This window comes from Stegodyphus dumicola, chromosome X2, assembly GCF_044657685.1.
Source record: "Stegodyphus dumicola isolate Sdum_Otavi_A_Nest chromosome X2, ASM4465768v1".
Taxonomy (NCBI): domain Eukaryota; kingdom Metazoa; phylum Arthropoda; class Arachnida; order Araneae; family Eresidae; genus Stegodyphus; species Stegodyphus dumicola.
The window spans coordinates 105,308,258-105,322,205 of record NC_140781.1 but is presented as its reverse complement, the minus strand read 5'-3'; the positions used below and the strand labels follow the sequence as shown (position 1 = coordinate 105,322,205).

Here is a 13,948-nt window from a genome sequence, read left to right as displayed (position 1 = left end):
AGAGGTAAAAGTTTTTGGATATTTTATTTATTTTATATGTGGAAATGTTCATATTTGGAAAGGGTATATACTTTTTCGCGATCAGGTAATTTCATATATGTTCTTTTTACCGGGTTTAAAGATTGAGAAAATTGTCATGTATTTTCGTGAAATTTTTCTAATTTATGAGAAAAGAGCAGTGTACATGGATATAGTGAAGAGTGTGCGCAATGCCATTTTTGTGTAATTCTGGGATGTTTTTTTAAGTAAAAATAAGTCGACGTGTACATGGTTTTTCTGTATGTGTTATTTTGAAGAACGCGTAAAGAGTATGGTATTGTGCACTTTTTCCCAATTTTGCAGTGAATATTTGTCATGATTAAGCAGTTTTGTTGGATAAAATTTCTAGCATAAGTGTAATTCGGCTAGTAGATTGTTGGAGGAAGTGTTCAGTAGATAAAAAGAAAAGAAACATGTCTTTACTTCGTGAAGACAAAATGGCAGCAGGAAAAAAAAAATAGAGGGTTGCTGTAGGAGAGTTGGTCGCGAAAATTTTCGCCAAGTTACCATAATCTAAAGATCAACCGGATAATGATCTTCGAGAAGTGTAAATAATTTCAGTGCTGGTAGAAAGATGGCACCAAAAGACAATAAGCAGGCAATTTTAAATCACAAATAAACAAAATAAACTTTACTATTAACTTTGAAGCAGGTGTTATATACTAAACTATCTTAATTCACATACAGACTTAGTGACATAACAGATCAAAACAGATTTTTTTAAAAAAAGGGCACAAAAACACCATTCTAAAAACAGATTTCGAAGACCATCTTGGAAACAAAAGTCATATACCATAAAAGAAATATTTCATTCAGAATTTTAACATAAAAACCGTTTCTAATTTTAAGTTCTCTATTTAGGTACTCTCATCCATGAGAGAGGACAGCTTAGTCCGATGTACAAAAAAATTATCCTGAAATATTTCCCGGTCACTTTAATAAAATTATAGAAATATTTCACTCAGGGAAAGAACATATTGTCTAGCTGCCCAGGTTCAAGCCCAGCTTTAATATAGCAAGCCAAAACACATCAAATGCCATTGAATGATACATCATTTTGAAATGTTACAAAAAATTTAAATGCAATTTCGTGGAAGAGCTATTGCAATTACCTACATACTAAAATTTTGACCAAAAATTCAAGAAAACTAAGATACTCCTTTTTCTTTCTAAGGAATCAGTCATATACTAATGTAGAGATGCTCAACTTATTGTACTATAAAACCCAAACATAGGAATGAAATTTTGTCAGCTATGTGAGATGTCCAATACCGCGAAATTCCGTAAATTGTAGAATAGAACCTGCGTCTGGAAACAGACGAAACATTATTCAAATAGTTTACTTTTAGCCTTGAAGCAGGTGTTCTCTATTAAACTGTGTTAATTCACATACAGAATTAGTAATAAAATAGCTGGAAATATTGTAAGAACCAAACACGTATTATATAAACATTAAAAAATCTATCTACATTTATTAGTGTTATGAGGGTTTATTCTGAAATATTATAAGGTCACTTTCAAAGAAATGATAGAAATTTTAATAAATATAAACTACAGATTTTCTTACCTTCGAAGTTCGAAAATGTAAGTTCATCACATTCAAGTACAATATCGTGAATATCCCCCAATATGCTCTCTTAATTGTTGATTAGGTTAATGAATTTCTGCCGTAAGATGAACCAATTAAACTACTTCCTATTGATTCGGAACGTACATCATGCACATTACATAAATGTCGAAATAAATTACAACGAAATTAAAAATATCTTTTCGCAAAAAAAGCAAATTTCATTTTTAAGAATTAATCTATACAGAATGAAATAACTTTGTACACAATGCTAGAATATTATGCAAGAGCAACGGCTGGCATACAATACTGTCAAAAAACTAAAATGTCGGTGGTAAAATTTAGGAATTTTACAGATAACTGAGTCCCTGATACCGGAAGTTTACCGAAAAATGTGTACTTTTTCCCATGATGCCTTTCGAAATCGCTGATGCAATGTAAGGTTACCAGAATAAATTTTAGAGCCAAGTGCATTGTTCAAAAGTAGCCAAGCTTTTGTTCAATCTGTCTTTTTTCGTAGTCGTATTATTAATATTAGGTCGTTCGCGTCGTGAATACGAATCGGAAGTTTACCACTAAGTTGACCCTTTTAAAATAGAAAAATTAAAAGTTAAGATGTATAGAAAGGCCAATAGGTTCGCAGGCATAATTATTCCTATTATGTAAAAGAGCTGCTTTGAGGAAAACTGTGAGAGAAAAAAAATTTTAAATTGATGATGCTTAGTGAATTGAAACTAGTGCCATATTTATTCTCATTATTCAAAACTGCTTTAGGAAAGATTTTAAATGAAGTATGCTATAAAATTAAATATGTTATTAATCTGTTGCTTTAATAGTTCATTAATACTCTTAATACAGTTTTGTTCATCAGGCTTTTGTAATATTTAAATTAAACTGTATATTTTTATTAAACCAAATAAATATATATTAATATCTTAAAACTGTTAAAAAATAAACTTAAAAAAGTTACAATAACATTTTTTTTTTAATATCATTTGTTAATTTGTTGTCCCAAGTAAAACTGAGAATGACTAAGAACTTTAAAATGTTCTGGTTATAAACCCATTTTATACCATAAATCAAAATATTGTATTAAGAAAATACAAAATTTGAGAACAACCTTTAACAGAAAATTTAAATAAAACTACTTTTGAACATTGCTGTCTAAAAAAAAATTTTTTTTTTGGGCTCCTGTGTCAGATTCCCAAAAAACTAATAGTTTTATTTAAAATCTCTGCCGATTTATGCATTGTCATAAGAGTTATCATAAAGTCATGCATACAGTCATGCATAATTTTGCATAACATCTGTATATATGCACAGAATAAACGACTTCTTTTCCAAAAGGAATTTTTTCAATGATTTCTGTACATACATATGTATTTATCTCACATAACTAAAAAAGATTAGCCGTAGAATGTTTATTGTATATGGGACTGCTATAGTTGTGCATCTCTCTTTTTATTGTAATTGCCAGAACCAAATGTGTATATATACACACACACACCTTTACCTAGCCTTAATTTTCACAATCATTGGCCCTAGTCTATACTCCCAATTATCATTGAAATGCTTTAAATGATGAAAATAGTTGTGTTTTATCAATGTAAAACTTTTTTTTAAAATTATTTTGACAAATAACGAAATCTATTTTAATGCGATCTCCAGCTTCCTTATGTCTGCAAAAATATCTGGGACATTTTTATACTCATTATAAAAAATGAAATTATGAGAAGTTTGACTCCCATGTGACAAAGACTGAGCAGTGTTTTAAATTTCAAAATCTGCAGTTTTTGTATAATTTAATAAGTAATGTGACGTGCACATCAGATTTTGCATATGTATTTTAGAATTTTATACTCTTTAATTTACATCTAGTAATAATGTATTAGATTGAATTAAATTTTATAATATATGTTTCTGGTGTTATTTTTATTTTAATGTTTGAATTTGTGTTGAGTCAGAATACATACGTGTGAGCATCTCAGTTAAAGGATGAAAATATGACTTTTTAAGTAAATTCAAAATAGTTTCATTCAAATAATTTTGAAACTGATAAAAAGCTTTCAGAGATTTGTAAAATAATAATAATTTGTAATTGTCTCCCGAATCCTTCTCTTGTAAACATTGTATGGTAAAAAAAATCTGAAAATATTAGTATATATGATGTTTGAATATATTCAAATCAAATAGATATTTATTGAAATTGTTTTGTTCTAAAGAGTTTATGTTCATAATGTATATTTTAGCATCTATAATCAGAATTACCTAAATCAAACTTATGTTTGTTTGTCCCTTCATAATAACTGATGGGCAACAAAAATAAGCTTGTTTTAGTACCTGACAGATTGAAGGAAAACCAGCACCTGTATATCTAAGTGGGTAGGTATTGCTGGGCCTTGCTAAGTACTAAGCTTCCACCAAAATGGAATTTTGAAGAAGAATGCTCTGAATGTGGTCAGAAAGTCTCCTACCACCAACCTCTCAAGGATTTCGCCTCACCTTCTGCTTTTAATGCTCCTTGCTAAACAACCATTACACACTTACATTACAACATCCATGCCTTCTTTGGGATTTGAACTCGAACCTTTTGGTATGGTAGGCAGCGTCATTAAGTACTATCCTGTCTGGGTGCTACAGCATAGTGTTGCTATAATGGAAGATGTCTTGTTCTGTGAAGACATGAAAACAATCACAAAAGAAAAAGATGCCTTTCTGCATGTGAAGGAATTCTTTGTGAAGTATGCTCTTTTGTCAATCAAAACAAAATTCAGAAATCGCTTGGATGCTCAAGCAGATATGCGAATTGCTATTAACAATAAAGTGCCACAATTTGAAAAAAAATATCCAATACAGAGGAATAGAAATAGTTATTAATTATTGTTTTGAAAAATTTAAGCAAATATTAAATTTTGTAATATTTTTTTTTAGTTCCATGTTTTATTTTTGTTTATTATTAAAATTTGATTACATAACTGTTTTCTTTTTCCTCACCCTCTTTAGAAACTTTGTTAGGGGCTGCAAGAATATAATTTTTTAGAACTGCTAGACATGGAAAAGTTTTGGAACCTGTGTCTTAGAAGATGATATTGTGAAGTTCAGTTTTGAACTAATAAAGAATACTGTATATGTACATATAAAAAAAAATCTAATATCTATGTGAATATGTTTCAAACCTGTTTCTGAATATATATATATTTATTTATATTTACATAATACACTTAAAAAAAAAAGGCAAAATAACTAAAGTTTTCATTTAATAAACTAAATATACATGCAGGAGTAGTGTTTGAGCCCAATACTGGCATATGTATATATATATATAGGAGTGAAATCATTAAGCAACTGGGAAACAAAATAATTTTGCCCTTTACAACATTAAATTTTTTCCATACATCTAAAGCATTCTTAGTTACATTGCTGTCATAAAATCTGGTCTAAATTTTTGTGAAATGTAAGTTAGTACATTGCTTATACCACTTGTCCATCAGAGTTCTTATGCAATCATTGGTTGTATGCATATATTGGAGTTTAAAAAATGATTTAAAAAAACATGTAACTTCAAGTTGCGTAAGTCAGGTATAACTCTACTTGATATGGGATTAAGACCAGGAAATTAGCTAGATGCTTTTAAACATGGACTGTTTATTGTATGACATTCTAACTCGATGAAAAGGAGATTATCATTTGCTTATATTATACATTATACATATCAATAAGTGTGGTGTTAACTTATTCTGAGTCTTTACATGCGGAAAGATCTTGAATATTCATAATAGTGCAACTTTATACCTGTTACTTGTGGTGTTTATGTTGCAGCAGTATAGGTAATTATTTCTTAGATTCGATACATAAAACCCGAAAAGACAGATTCCTGTGGTTTACACCTTTTGTTTGCTTTCTATCATCCACATCAGAGCACTTTTGGACTGACAGATTTCAAGTGTCCTTAATGTACTTAAGCATAACAGTAAAAAAATAGCTTATTTGAAGTTCGAATCTTGGCACAAGTGAGTCGGTTCTTCTGAACCATATTGATCAAGTTGCTGCATAGCAATGAATTAGCTAGCATTAATATTTCAGAAAACACAAACAGTTCATTGTTTCTGGTAAAAAAAAGGGGATGCAATGTCACAAAATAAGCGAAATGTAATCACAGAAAAACGCAATGAAGTTCATTCACTATAACATAAATCAACAGTGCTATGTATTAAATCGATGAAGAATTAGCAATTTAAAAAAGACTGGAAGAAAAATAATAGATCGAATAAGAAGCAGACTATATTACTTAAAATGAATGACTCGTAAAATTTCTGGGCTGGCGTAAACATTCAGGAAATGTAGTGTTAGAAGAATTAATGTGCAATTTGAGAATACAGTCAATGCGTGGGAAGGTGCAGAAAGAACGTCTATGCATACAACGTCGAATATATAATCTTTGTTTGATCAGTTGACTTATGCGAAAACCGGTTCTTTGGAGAAATCAAACGAGAAACAGTGCTTCAAACGAAACATTTTCGTTTAAGTATAAAATTATCTCGCTAGCTAGGCGAGACGCAGTTTTCAACGAAACATGTTTCAGTTAGGAACACTTCAGTAGTACACTGTTGGCCATTAAAATAGCAACACTGTGAAGAAAAGCAAATACAAAAAAGATATTTATTGCAAAAAGATATGTATGGCATACGACGTGCAGTCTCCTCGCTGCCTCCAGACACATATACGGCCATCAGAATATCACACGCTGAACAGGGACATGTCTGAAAAGACAACATTGTGACATTCTTTTATCCAGCTTTGTCGTTTGGTGCACCAGAATCACTGTCTCTCTCTATGCTGCATTTTCAAGGGAAGCCAAAGTAGCAGTCATCGTGTTGATAGTTCACTCCGCTGCAGGGCTTAAATTTTAAAATTATAAGTGCCGGAGCCCTATGGAAGACCGCCAGCAAAGAGCAATAAAAGTAAATAAATAAATTAAATGACTATTAAACTCATTAATAATTTTAAAATTAAACAGTTAATTATAATCAAATTAATTAATAGCTATTTAATTAAAGTTTATAGATTTTATTCAATTAACAATTATTATATAATTCATTATAATTTAATTGATAATTATTAGATAATTATTATTTATTGAAATAATTAAAACTAAAATAATTGTAAAGCGACAAATTAAAATGTCATAAGCGATTTTTAATATAATTTTATTGCTAAAAATAAAATTTTCAAGTTAAAATTTCTACGGAAATTGTTATTCAGTTACATAAAAGAATTGCCGCAGCCTTCTTATTTAGGGCTCCGGTGCACTCCGGCTAGAATTGTAATTTATCTTGAAAACTGAGAAGTACCAGAGCTGTGCTCCGGTGCAATTTAAGCACTGCTCTGCTGCAAATGTCGAAGCACCGTACGAGCGGATACTCGGCGTACTGCAAACATACCCATTTCCTAACTAATGGTTCATTATGTGTTTGTGCGGTTTTTTTTCAAGGCTAACCTCACAATATGTCTGTCCTCTCGAGCGTTAGTCAGGAGACGGCGTTGAGATCCTGCATGCCGTTCAGTATGACCCTCAGCAACCCATTGATTATATATTCGCATGACAGTGATTGGATGTCGAGCAGTGCGACGGGCGATATCGCGGAACGATAATCCACACTCTCTATGGGAAACAATCCTGCCTCTACCATATTCCGACTCTTGCTGGTAAGAATTTCGTCTTAATATTTGAGGCATAACACGATATTCTGAGAAAACTCTGGCCGTACAAAGCGCGTTCCGAATGAGAAATCCACTATGCAACTTTTTTTATGCAATACGTCAGATGTCTTTTCTCCCTCCTTGCATGCGCTTAAATTCTAATCCATTTGCATACCAAATCTCTTCTTCCTTTCACGTGCTTTTACCGTTCGTCGCATCATTCCTTCCTGGTGTTGCAATTTTAATGGCCAGCAGTGTAGGTGAGGACAAGCTCATTTCCCGAAAAAACAGTGTGCTTATATAAGCCTTCTCTTGTCTTACTTAAAACTGCCTGAGCAAGATTTATTCAGTTAAGCATATCGACTAACGTGTCAACGTTCTATAACTTTGACTACTTATTTCACAGTTTTGTTTGCATTAGCTAATGAGAATGTATCCGAATACTCAATATAATCCAAATGAATAAATTCGACAGTGACTGCATTACCACTTTCATGGGAACGGACTGATCTTACTGATGCATCGTCTGACCTGAGAACCAGAATTCTGACAAGAGTGTAATACAGTTAGAACTGTATTGTTACTAAGTATTACAATAAGGCATTCAGAATCACCAAAAGGACAGACGCAGAGCTAGAATGGCAGTTTCTGGGAAGGATCGTGGGATAGCAAGAGTTACTGCAAATTAGTTGAAAGCTTCTACCATTCAGCATCACTTACCTACATACTCTAGACGTGTAGTTTTAAAAAACAGTGTTGTAAGGAAAGGTGGTTTGAATTTTCGGCGTCTGTTGCAATATCCATAACTCCTAGGCATGGAGAGCAGAACAGAACACTGGAGACGAGCTCCTGCCCTGGATTAACTTTCAGAAAAAATCCTCAGATCTGCAGGAGACCATTCAGGCGGACGTAACTCACGCGGTCTCCTACGGACTTTACATATATAACATTGGACGAAAGATAACGCTCAGTCAATAAAAGTTCCAGCTGGGTACCAGTCCTGTTTCAATGATCATATTTGATGTGTTGTTCCATCTACTAAGTGCACCAGAGGACCGAAGAGCCAATGACCCAATGAAAACGCCTCATATCTAATCATGTTGCGACCTACAGTCAATAGGCAGACAAGACAGTGCCATATGGTCCCTGCAGGTTCTAAATGGTGCCATATGGTCCCTGCAGGTCCTGAATGATGCCATATGGTCCTGAAACATTCTCTGAATGAACGTAGGTTCTAGTCCTGTAAAGACTGATTATACGTGGCCGAAACTGCTTATGTATAGATCTTAGACAGTAGCTTCCCGATTTTCCGACGTAGATCCCCGGAGAGGGGGCATTGAGAGCAACGTTTATTCTGGTGTTGCGGCTGATAATTTTTGAATGTATCGGATTAGAACTGGATCATGTTCTGTGATGAATTATGATTTTCGTTAGCTTGGGATTCATACGTGAAAGAAGATTGGCTTACCTTAATTCAGCATAGAAGTCCCAGTGAGCTGTGTACCCTTTGTCAACGTAAAACAACCATACCTCTGTATATACTGGCATTATTATCTAGGCAGCCAAATTCTATAATAACCAAATTTGTACTGATCTTTCGCAGCACTTTAAGAGCCCAATGATTTATGGACAAGATCCTGCCAACTTCTGTATTGCCAAAACTATGGCATTTGTCAGCGATCATCCTTGAGCAAGATAATAGCCAGCTGCATGCGGCCAACGCCTCCAAGGAATGTCTGTTTAATATTACAACGTCCCTTTTGCTTGCCAGATCTTCAGTTTTTTTCCCAAAAGCGATATGCATGAGGCGTGTTAGGACGACAGTTACAACCATTTGACAACGCGCATAAACCTGATCAACAATTAAAAACTCTTGTCATCAAGTTTCGAAATTATGTTTCAATTGTGTTTCTGAAAGTGCTTATAGGATTGAAACCAAAGAATTGAGTTGGCACTATTTATGTTCGGAAATATGCTCTTCAGCCAATATGAGATCAATTATGCACGGTGACTATCGTTCTCTTGAAAGTTAACATTAGCATCTGGTGGAATAGCATCAATGAAGGAGTGTACGCAGGGCCAATGGTAGGTTCTTTGCCCCACGGTGCAGTCTTTGCTGTCTTAACTTCTGCCGCCCAGTGCCTCCCTAAATTCTAAAAAATTTGTCTTCCCTAAGTGCTACCGCCCGGTATGGCTGCACAGGCTCCGAACCTGGTCCTGAGTGAATGTGATCGGCAGCGATATTGTGGTAAGCTGTAGTGCTAATAGCTGTTTTCTGAGAGCATAATTTCATTGCCGTCAGTGAATAGTTGTCTCTTTTACAGTTGTCTTTTTTTCAATCGTCAGGAGTTCACTTTTAGGGATCTTGGGCCATGTTTATCAGTCCCTCTCCGTGGGTCCTTCGTCGACGTAGGGAAGAGACGGCAATGCATGAGTTGGCTGCTCTATTTATGCGAGTTAATCGGACCTGACCTCGCCCACGCTGCTCACTTATTCTGCGCATACGTTGGGAGTGGAATATGGAGAAAATTAGCGGCCTTCACAGAACTATAAGCACCGTTCTGTTCAGTGCGCGCTCAGGCGCGGTAGGGATTCGTAATGATACTACCAAGGTCTGACTCAGGCTGAGTGATCGCTAAATAGTTTTTAGACACCCTTTGGTGTCACAGCATTCAATGCTGTATGGCTTATTGCCGGGTCGGAACTATTTTAATCTTTATGGCATGGTAGGCCGCCAGATTCGGGCAGAACAAAATATCGCAGATCTGTAGCGACAACTGATGAATGCTTGGCAGAATGTGTCGCAGGATGACACTAGGAACCTCTACCATTCCTTGCCTCGACGAATTAAAGCATGCATTGCCGCCAGAGGCGGTTCGACCAACTACTAACTTGAACACTCAATGGGTGATTGTGAGCCATGAACAGGTACTATAATTTTGACCTTTTAATCAGTTTATTACCTGTGTATGAGTTATACATATATTCAATTTCATCAAAAACAACCACTTCCTTCATGGTGCTTGGATTTTTTGCAAAAGAGTGTAGTTTGTGTTCCGAAGTATGCTCTTCAATCAATTTGAGACCAATTATGCATGGTGACTAAGCGTAGACTCATAGGCTTCCATCGTATTTTCATTTCTGTATTCTCATTCCTCTTGCATGTTTCATGATGATCATATAATTTTTCTAAATGCACACAGCTGATGGTTAAAGTACTCTGCTTTTGGACGTTAAAATTGCTACACTTCCATATATGGATACGTCCATCATGATGGCTGACGCAGAACCGAGTTTCATCATGATGTTGAAGCAGAACCTCTACAAAGAGGATGTGGTGGTACTCTTGTGTCCAATATCGTCGTTCGTCAATCTACTGGTACGTACGCCTGTCTCTGCTGCGTCATCAATTGAAAACCGCAATAACGGTCGCAGTCCTAACAGTTCGTGGTGCTGCAGACGTCATAGCGCGGTCTGTGCAGACACTTGTAGTCCTGAACATGAGGAGCCAAATTCCTGACTCAGGGCACGTGAAGTCATTGTACAATCCCGCAAAAGCCGAGACGAAATGGCTGTCCTCTAGGCGCTAGTGGACCGATAAACCCTCCAATCCTGGAGCAGTCGATTTCTGACAGGTGCTGGTAGGAGTTTTTCGTTTATAATAGTATGTAGGCGTAATACTCAAACGACCGATGTTCAGTTGTGATTTCTAAATGAAAATCGCGGTGTGACTTTACAATTATACACAATACAGATGTTATTCATACCTGCTTTGTGTGCATGCGCTAGAATGCTCATCATTAACTATTTGCACATCCCACCATGTAGTACTTTAGGCAAATTTGACATTTGTTGCATGCCGCAGTCATGGTATAGCAAGTTTAGCAGCTAGCAGTATAATACCAATTTCAAGGAAGAAAGCAAAGTATGACAGTAGGGACTCAAATAGGTGGGAAATACAGTCCTCAAATATGTACTTTGTAGGTTATGTAATCATCAGATCCTGACTAAGGCAAGGGCATACGGGGCAGTTGCCCCAGGCCCCCACATCACAGAAGGGCCCTTAATCGACTAGAAAGTTTATTACTATAAAAATTTAAATATATCTAAAAAGTTCGCATGTTTGAAGCAGTAAAGCATAGGAGGGTCCCAAAAAAGTTTTTGGTAAAGTCCCCATTTAGGCTAAGTTGGGCACTGGCAATCATGCTTCTTATATCATTGCTTCTCATTTTAGTTTGACAACAGCTTGGATTTTTTTCTTAAGTCACATACGGCACATTATATAAGTATTAGGACCAAGCAAAGGAAACAGTGTGATTTAATTAATGCCAAGGTAATCAAGAGTTACATAGCACTAATAATTTATTATTAAAATTTAGAGGTACCAAAAGATATAGCATTGATCAAGAAACCAAGCTGCAGTGTTCTCATATGCTAGCATCCTTAAACCAAGAATTGTGTTCTTTCCTAATAAATAATGCTGTATGATACATGATATCTCTAAATATTTATTACAAATATTACTGTTATGTGTAAAAAATTTGAATATTGACAAAACACTGCCTCCGAAGAACTTAAATTACATACCACGGTAGATTTTGTTTCAATTAACTTAAAGCAAAGTGTGTAAGGAACATCTGCTAAGAGAACGGATGCTTTTCTGGACGATTTTTGAGATACAGACTTGTATTCATGTTACAATATTTCATTTGCTTGTCAGGACGAAAAGGGGAAGTTCGTTTTTTACCGAAGACTTCTACATATTTGTTAACATTCCAGGTTTCAATTGATTAGAATCTCCCAAGAAGTTAGAACAACTTCTATGAATTTAGGATAAATAGGAAAAAGTAGGGGGAAAAATAAACTACTCAAAATTCTGAATTTTGAGTAAATTGAAAATTTGATTGAAATTTTGATTACAGCACCCAAGGAAATTTGACTTACTAAGAAAAGTTAGTATCCATTTATGATAAAACTTTTAAGGTATTTCTCCGACTTTCTTGGCATGCCTTCATGATGTAATGGTCTACACACTGGGCGCGTATTCCAGAGGTCCACTGTTGGATTCCCGGCGAGAGCATTGCTCATTTTTCTTCTTTTCTGCTTCCAAAAAAATACATAATGTTTCTAAAGTGGCACTCAAACTAAAAGAGTGGTGGATGATGATTCTCCACACCCAGGATTTGGCGAGTGGGTCCCATAAAACCTCAGTCACCTTTTAAAAGGGGAAGTGTATAAGGTAATTCTCCCAGCTTCTTAGCATGCTTTCGTAGTGTAGTGGTCAGCACGCTGGGCGCGTATTCCAGAGGTCCGTGGTTCGATTCCCTGTGAAGGCGTCGCTAATTTTTTACTTCTACTGCATTAAAAAAAAAAAAAAAAAAAAAAAAAAAAAAAGAAGAAGAAGAAGAAGAAAGAAACAATATCTCTATAGTGCCGCCTGAACTAAAAATGATGGTTGATGACGATTCTCCACCACTAGAGTTTGGTGATTAATCAACAGTGCCCTTTAAAAGGGGGAGTATATAACATATTTCTCCCACCTTCTTAGCGTGCCTTCGTGGTGTATTGGTCTGCATGCTTGGCGGGTCTTCGAGAGGTCCGTGGTTCGATTCCCGGAGAGGGCATTGCTCATTTTTCATGTCTCTTGTTTTAAAATAACTTAATGCCTCTACAAACTCATCAGGGAAAGAGGAATTTAAATTATCACAAATTTTGAATTATCAAAGTTATGTTTGATTTATGAAGAAAAGTTAGTATACATTTTTAAAACAACTCATCAGGGAAAGAGATATCTAAATTTAAATTATCACAAATTTTGAATTAACAAAGTTCTATTGTCTTTTCAAACTATTAGATATTAGAAATAGTATTAGTAAGTCTGAATACTATTATCAGAAGCTCTATGCTAACAGGAATAATTTTTTAATGCCATAACTTCATATCAGTGAAATCTCCCATCTGTTAGGTACAATTTTATCTTTATTTCCAACATTAGCAATGAGATTCATTACATTAAAAACAAGAATTTTTATTTTAAAAAAAGTTAAAAATTTCCATAATTTTTAAATATTAAATCTGAGAACTTTTTTATGAGATCATGCATTGACAAATTATGTATGAATAAAAAATTCAGGATGTTTATTTCATTAACACATCATGATGCTAAGTTTTTTTTCCCCCTTGAGAAAGTAAATAAAAATTCCATATTAAACATTTCTGAAATGTGAAAAAAATGTAATAATATATACTATTGGATTAAAATTATAAATTTTTATTAAACATATTTCTGAAAATCTTTTAAGCATCATGCATATAGTTTATGTGAGAGAGCAGAAGCAAATAATGAGTAATGAAATAGCAATAACTAAATATCTACACAGTGAAATCTCTGCAAGAAGGGCATCCATGGCTCTTATCTTTCATGGAATCCATCATCTTATAGAGATATTTAAAGCTTAATATTTAAAAATGAATTCTGTGAAGTTTGATTTATGATCTCAGAAACATTACTCATTTTCAGGAAGTGGTTGCCCCAATGATTTCACTGTAACTGCTAAAAATGATCAATAATTATAAATAAGTAAGCAGTAAAATCAAAACTTCTGCCCATTTCACAAACCACTGCATTTAATAATTGTTATT

At 34.5% G+C, this 13,948-nt stretch overlaps 1 long non-coding RNA gene across 1 annotated transcript; it reads left to right on the top strand.

Annotated features, from left to right (window-relative positions):
* The first annotated feature begins 2,183 nt into the window (after positions 1–2,183).
* LOC146992855 (uncharacterized) lies at positions 2,184–4,753 on the top strand. The gene is made up of 2 exons (XR_015039221.1): positions 2,184–2,241; positions 4,610–4,753. It is a non-coding gene; the product is annotated as an uncharacterized LOC146992855 (long non-coding RNA).
* Positions 4,754–13,948: the final 9,195 nt, after the last annotated feature.